We start from the raw sequence: 8,122 nt of genomic DNA on the forward strand, positions 1-8,122 counted from the left end.
TGGCAACCCACATCCAGCTCTGAAAATGCTAGGGTCACCTCACACCTTACAGGTGAGTCCAAATTCTCACTGACCCCTAGCCTTGCTTTATTTTCCCTGAGCCCTAGTGTCCATTTTCCTGCCAGGCTTGTCCATCTGTGTTAGAAGGAAGTGCCCTCATGGCTTCCATATCACTCTATCCTCTGGGCCCCACCAATGTTTCACTTCCCAATGAAGCTCTCACCCTCCTCACCCACAAACCATGGCAATTTGCCTTCCTGGCATGGCATTTTTCTGTGCAATAAGCCCAGGGGGAGGGCATCCGTGGTCACCTGTTATCTGGGTCAGTTGCTGAATTGCAGCATTAAACCCACACACACAATAGTTTTGAGATTCATTTCTGTGTCCCATGCATGCATCAATAGTATGTCCTTTTTCAAATCACTGAGTACCCTTCCATGGTACATACCACAATGCATTTATCCATGGGCAGGGAGTTTGCCAAACTGAAAAGTCTGAGGGCAGAATTCCTACAAGACGTTCTCAGCTCAGGCACCAGCCACAAGTCTGGGAATCCCCACACCCTCCTCACTTCAGAAACAAATTTGGGAGTCTCCACCACCACTCTCAGGTTCCATAATTTCCTAGAACAATTCACAGAACTCAGGAAAGTGCTCCATTTAGAATTATGTTTTTCCTACAGCAAAGGGATACAAATTAGAATCAACCAAGTGTTCCCACCACATAGGGCCAAATCTGGAAGGGTTTCCAACATGAAGTTTCCATTTTCTCAGGATGTGTTACCCACCCCCCTCCCGGCATCAATGCATAGCAGAGTGTACAGAATACTGCTGATTCAGGAGGATCACTCATGCACTGTTTCCAGAGTTTATACTGGAGCTTGATCACCTATTGCCACATGGATGATCATCTCCAGCCTCTCCCAGAGGATGGAATTGATAGAGTGTGTTCCAAAGACCCATCCATCATAGATCACGTTGTGGGACTGTTGGGCAAACAGTCCCATGAAGCAGGCTATTCCAGCATCCTAAAGATCACATCCCAGGAATTGAAAGTGGAAGGTTAGAACTTTCTTTGGATAATTCATCACTGTACAGCCTTTACCTGCTCGTAGACATTTGGGGCTCTTAGGAACCAAACTAATGATACCTGGAACAACAAACCAACTGAATCTCAAAAAGGGAAGGAAGCATATCCTTGTGATTTCGTCTACACAAAACTATAGAAATGGCAAATTTAATCTGTGGTGATGGGAGGAGAGGCTACAGCCACAGCACTGTGTAGCTCAATTGCATTTTATTATGTGCAATTGATCTCAATAAAGGTGATTATTTTTGTTAAAACCAATGCCCATTTACTTTGCTGTTGGCAGTCATTTTGTGAAAGACTTAATGGTATCACTTTTATGGTCTGATAACACTGTAAGGTGAGCACAATGAACCCTAATTTAAAGAAGAAGAAACTGAGACTTGGAGCTATAAAGCCCCTTGCCCAGAATCTTATCTGGTAAATGACAGAATCTGACTTTGAACCCAGGCCTACCAGACACCAAAAGCAGTGTCCTGAACCCCTGCCAGTGAGCACCATTATTCTATGCTCAGCACCTCTCTAGGCTGTGTTTGGCTTTTCTTTTTTTCTTTCTTTTTTCTTTTTAGGGCCTCACTCATGCCACATGGAGGTTTCCAGGCTAGGGTTTGAACTGGAGCTGTAGCCACCAGCCTACACCACAGCCACAGCCATAGCAATGCCAGATCGAGCCATGTCTGTGACATACACCACTGTTTGAGGCAATGCTGGATCCTTAACCCACTGAGCTAGGCCAGGGGTTTAACCTGTGTCTGCATGGATGCTAGTCAGATTTGTTTCCACCAAGCGTTGATGGGAACACCCATGTTTGGCTTTTCATTTGTATTTTTCTGCTTTTCTATACAAGTCCCAAAAGCTAGAGACAGTACCAACAGTGAAAGTAGGCATACACCATGGGGTATCCTGGGAGTTTTCAGACTTTTTCATATTCGTGTATCTTCAGACACAGTTGTGTGGTGTTATTTTTTTTAAATGGGGATCTTACTCTATAAACTGTAACAGGATTTTTTTTCATTTAGTAACATTTTATGAGTTAGTATTGTTTAGATAGTGTTCATTGGTTGGCACTTTCAGATCAAGAAGAGAGATAAAGTTTTCCTTTTATAAAGTGTCAGCAGCAGGCTGTTTACCATAGACAGCAGTGCTGCAGGCACACCCACAGAGGTCTCTCCTCTTGTGATTTAGATGTTGTATCCTCTCCAGGCAGACACTAGGAAGGTGAGTAACTTACAGGAGGCAGAGAGACAGCAATATGGCGAGAATGCCTGGCAGCCGGGACTGTAACACCAGCACAGGCCGCAGCGCCAGCACCGCCACCAGTGCCGCTGCTGCCAAGGAGCACAATGGGGAGGAGGGTGAGGGCGAGCACGGTGCTGGGGGCCACAGCCGCCGCCACTGCCACCTGCACTACTGCAGCGCTGGTGAGGAGGAGGAGGAAGAGGAAGAGGAGGAGGAGATCCAGGAGGTGCAGATAACAGGGGATGAGGAGGAGGAGGGTGGAGGTGGGGGTCTGGAGGAGGAGGAGGAGGAAGAGATGGGGCTGGACTGGGACCAGCCCTTGGAGCCTGAGGACTTGGCTGGGGAGGAGCTGGAGCCTGAGCTGGTCCATATGATCAATATGGACCAGAGCTCTATGCTGAAGCCCTAGGCGCCACTGCAACTGCTGGCGCCCCAGGCCCGTGGTGGGCCGCCCAGGGGATGGGACCCCGAGCGGGCCCAGCTGAGCAAGAACACCTGGCTGGCAACCCACTATGATTTGCGCATCTTCCAGGAGTACCTGAGCAAGAAGGCGCAGAGCCCAGACTTGGAGACCATGGACAAGGGGGCTCTGTGCCACGTGCTGTGCTTGTTCTATGCATTCTATGCAGAGGCCCACTCCAAGAGTGGCCAGGTCTACAGCATGTCGTTGCTCATCATCATCCACAGCTCCCTCAACCACTACCTCAATGAGTCCCCTTACTGCCGCACGCTCGACCTCACCAAGGACCCCAAGCTGTGCAGCGCCAACTTGACTGGCTGTGGTCATGTGCAAGCTCGAGGAACAGGGTGCCCCGCCAGAGGTGCAGAAGCAATCCATCACGGGGGCCGACCTGGGCAAGCTCTAAATCTCCAGCATCTTCAGCACCAACATGCCCTTCAGGCTGCTCAACAAGGTCTGGTTCGAGACGTGCATGTACTTCTGCACGTGAGGCCGTGAGAACCAGCGTGAGCTCAAGGACTCCTTTGGGCTGGCGATGGATGAGGATGGTGGCAAGTTCGTCTACCTTAAGTACTTCGGGCCCTACCACAAATTGTGCTCATTGTCTTGGAGCAAGAAGCATGCCAAGAGCAGTGACGAGGAGAAATTGCCCCTCATGTATGAGACAGGAACCGAGTTCTGCCCTTACACAAGCTTCGTCAAGTACCTGTCGAAGCACAGACCCCTCTGCAAGGCATTCTTCCAGCTGCCCCGTGACCACTGCAGCGAGGGCGATATGACCTGGTACGAGGACAAAGACATCAGCAAGAACTTGCTGGGCACCAGGATGTAGATGCTCTCCAAGGTGGCCAAGCTCTCCAAGACCTACACCAACCACTGCATCGCGGCAGTCTCCATCACCATGCTCAACAGCATCATGGGCATCAGTAGTAAACTGGGCTCGCCCGCCCGGCAAGGCTGCTATACTGAGGCTCTGAATGGGGTGGCTTGCCACCACTCCCACCATACCCCCACTCATTCCTCCCACCACCACTGCCCCCAGCCACCCTGGCTGGGGAACACCTATATCCTCCCCAGAGTCAGCCAGGTTGGCCCCAACATGAAATCTAAGGCTGAGCACAAGCATGCTCTGTATGAGTCCGTGTTTGGGTCTGGGGAAATCTGTGGCCCCTCTTCTCCCAAAAGACTTTGTATCCACCCCTCAGAGCCTGTGGATGCGGTGGTTGTGGTTGCTGTGAAACATGACCCCCTGCCTCTTCTTCCAGAAGCCAATGGGCACAGAAGCACCAATTCTCCCACAATAGTTTCACCTGCTATTGTTTCCCCAACCCAGGTAACCAACCAAACTCTATGCATGAAATGTTTCTCTGGTACCACTTTGAGATTAACTTGTGCTAGCACAGGTCTGAGCTGGGGAAGTTTTTCACAGGAGCAAATATACTGAATCAGATTTGATTTCACCCTTGGAAGCTTAGCCCTCTTGATGCTTTTCAGGAAAGTTTACACCTAACCTTAAAGCCTGGAAGAGGGCAAGTAATCTAACCTTCACTGTGGCCCAGTAATGCTGAAAACTTCAAAGTTCACAGAACTTTGGGTCAGCCCAGCCCTTGAAGCTTCTCCTGGTTGAGTGCCTGAGTTTATAAAGCAAAGAATGCAAGAATACTGTGCACATAAATGAAAAAGCTCCTGAAATAAATTTGAATAAAGGAAGCACTAAAATAAAAATAATAATTTACAGGAAAATATCCTTTTACCAAGTACATTTGGCTCTGTTTTCAGAGTAGATATATATATATATATATTTAGGAAAAATCTAAAGGGTAAAATATGAAGTCTTGCACATTAACTTAAATATAATACACACTAATTTCTTTCTATCATCTACCTATCTATCATCTATCTATCTACATTCAGCATCACCATCGACAAGTAAATATCCCCAAGAACATCTACAAGGCAGCATGCCTCCCAGGATGTCCGTGTGCCATAGTTTATTTAGCCATTTTGTCTTTGTTAGGAGGCTCAGCTCCTCCCATCCTTTCAGAATTACACGTGCTGAACTCACATTCATACCTAAGTGCTGCAACTTATTCATTTATTTGGTTTTTTATTTATTCAGGTCTTTTTTGGCATATTTAAGTTCTGGGCCAGGGGTCCAATAGGAGCTGCAGCTGCCAGCCTATGCCAGAGCCACAGCAACACCATATCTGAGTTATGTCTAGGACCTACACCACAGCTCATGGCAAGGCCAGATCCTCCACCCACTGAGTGAGGCCAGGGATCAACCTTGCAACCTCATGGCTCCTAGTTGGATCTGCTTCTGCTGTGCCACGATGGGAACTCCAACAACTACATACTTTTAAAATAAAAGACAATGCATTGGAAAACGCATTGGAAAAAAAATGACCAAAGCATCTGAGCAGGCATTTCATTAATGATCAGGGGAAAGGAAATGAATATGAAACCACATCAGTGGGAGAACTCCCACCCCAGACAATCCTTTGCAAACCTCAGAACTTCTACAGTATTAAAAGAATACACACCAATCTCAAATATTTGGATATCCCACCAATTTTGCCTGTTGGCAGTAAGAAAAGGGCCATTCAATCAGACTTCCTGAAACCAAACATGCTCCTAGGTGACTATGTGACAGGCCTCTGGTAGCAGCTTTCAAATGCAACTTTCTAGCCCAAAGGGAGAACTCCCAGGACACCCCACTCATGTCCACACACAATACTTTTACTGCCATGATAGGAGTCTACTCACATCACTGAACAAAGCAGGACCCTGTGCGGTCCTCCAAGGTACAAAAGCCCTGCTGTGTCCCCCATTGCTTTTTGTAGAAAAATGTTTTAGTCTTCTAGACATTCCCTAAGTTCAAAATGGCAGATTCAGGTGGTTACTAACTACAAAATGGAGGGAATGCAGAAACAAAGGAAAAGCAAATCCAACATAATCCTTCCCATGACTGTTATTTTAAAATAAGGCCTTGATTTAAGACCCCCCCAACTGTAGTGGTCATGTCCTGTGGCTTCCATCAGCTGACTTGAAACTAATGATGCTGAGAGGGTTAAGAACTACAACTCCTGGGAGTTCCCTTTGTGGCTCAGTGGGTTAAGGACCTGACCAGTGTGCATGAGGATGTAGGTTTGATCCCTGGCCTCGCTCAGTGGGTTGAGGATGTGGTGTTGCCATGAGTTGTGGTGTAGGTCACAGATGCAGCTCGGATCTGGTGTTGCTGTGGCTGTGGTGTAGGTCAGCTGCTACAGCTCTGATTTGACCCCTAGCCTGGGAACCTCTATATGCCATGGGTGCAGCCTGAAAAGGACAAAAAAAAAGGAAGTCAATCAAAATTTACCAGCTATATCCTTAAAACTCAACACAGTTACAGAACCAGGGAAAATGATGAATGACGAGCCCATTATTAGCAGTACATAGACTACTTAGGAAACACATTTCTACCACTACTCAAATACACAGGCACATCCTAACACAAAACCACTGTTTAATCAATAATCCTTTATTATTTAACTTAGCCAGCACAGATGGGTGAAAAACTAGGCTAAAATAGCAAAGGCCAACACTTTGCAGTCAAACTCATGGGAAAGTGAGATGGCATTCATTATTATGGCAAGAAAAACACAGTTACTGCCTGATATGACCACCAGCCTGGGTGTTTCATCAAGAGATGTGTCAGCAACACACAGCCACCCATCCTACCCTTGGATCTACCAGCTTCCCTATAAAAACTGACCATAAATTCTTCAATGAAAAAGTCAGTCAAATACTAGTTTTCTCTCATAAGCAATCAAATCACAAATCAGCTACGATCTGAAATTTATGTTAAGCAAGTACAATTTCCTGCTTTTATGGTACACATATTTTAGATTGACAATCTTCTCCACATATAGTCAGGAAGGATTATAGAATTTCAAATACCAAATTAAAAAGCTGTTATTTCGTGCTCTTTATGACTTCAGTTAAATATTCACCTATTTAGACTTCAGAGCTGCTAATGACACTAAATTCAATACCACATTGGTTGAGTCTTTTGATCAACTTTGTTCACTTTGTTCTGCAGAAGCCTGCTCCAGGAGTGAAGACTCCACCTCTGTAACACAATAACAACATAAAAGAGCACGCAAAACCTAATTCCAGCCCCTTCCTCTATTAGCATGGCTTGCTGGAGAACTAGCTGTTGAATCAATGCAGAGCTCACAAAAATATGATTCTTAACTCCATCCGGGACCAGTTTTGGTTCCACTCCTAAAATCAGCCAAATGGGAAAGTAGCTATTATTCCAGAGGAAACTAGTACCCAGCAAACCCATTGAGATTGTTCAGTGACCAGTGAAACCATTTCCATGATACTGGTGTGCTGCAGGGGGCACACGGAGGATCATCAGCCTGAGTAAGAGCTACTGTTTATAAACTCAGCCATCAGACTCAGGAGAATTAAGTAAACATATGGGCAAAATAAAATTTGATAGTCAATTATTAATAAAGCATAAATAAGACAAACTGGGAGTTCCCATCATGGCACAGTGGAAATGAATCCAACTAGGATGCATGAGGCTGCAGGTTTGATCCCTGGCCTCACTCAGAGAGTTAAGGATCTGGTTTGTTTTAGTCATCGCCACAGCTGTCAGGCCTGGTGAATTCATGGGGACAGGGAGGGAATGGATCTCTGCAGCAAATGGGACTGAAGAACATACCTCCAATGGTTTCAGTGCTGTGTCTGTAGGAGCGGCCACCCGCCCTTATCCCTGCGCACAGGCACATGAACACTCAGAGCCACACTGTGTATGGAGGACCAGGGGCACTGGAGTGGAAGCTGGGCCATTACCTTTCCCAGTGTAAGTAAGCAACCCACTGGACCCTCAAATCGCCACCACATCCCCAAGCTTCAGGCTATTCTGGTACAGAGACACCTTTCCACCCTCAGGAAATTTGGGGTGCATGCCCTTCAAGTAGACCTGTTAAGATAGAACGGGAAGAATTTTATTTGGAATGTCCCTGGTTTCTGAGGCCCCTGTTGACTAGAACCTGCCTGGAGCTGGGCAGGAATGACACAGGTGCTCTTTTCCCAGTCCACATACTCTCCCCATGTCCCCAAATGACATGCATCTCCTGCTATCAAATACATCTTGGAAGTTTCTACAAATCCCAGAGAGAGGAGGGTGAGGGGCTCCTGGAGCTCCTTCCTACCCTCCTTACCTTGATGACACGATCCACATAGCCTTGGTCCTCATCGCTGGTGATGGGAGTGTAGGGCCTGATGACAAGACTGCTGTTGATGCAGGCAGAGAGGTAGACATGTTTGCCTGGGGACCACGTG

At 46.8% G+C, this 8,122-nt stretch overlaps 1 pseudogene; it reads left to right on the forward strand.

Annotated features, from left to right (window-relative positions):
• Positions 1–2,321: 2,321 nt before the first annotated feature.
• LOC146398902 (uncharacterized) lies at positions 2,322–7,648 on the forward strand (annotated as a pseudogene).
• The last annotated feature ends 474 nt before the right edge of the window (positions 7,649–8,122 follow it).

This window comes from Sus scrofa, chromosome 10 (genome assembly GCF_054392235.1).
Source record: "Sus scrofa isolate SSC_HxYL_T2T_F1_AM1 chromosome 10, Sscrofa_HxYL_maternal_Yorkshire_Landrace_v2.0, whole genome shotgun sequence".
Taxonomy (NCBI): Eukaryota; Metazoa; Chordata; class Mammalia; order Artiodactyla; family Suidae; genus Sus; species Sus scrofa.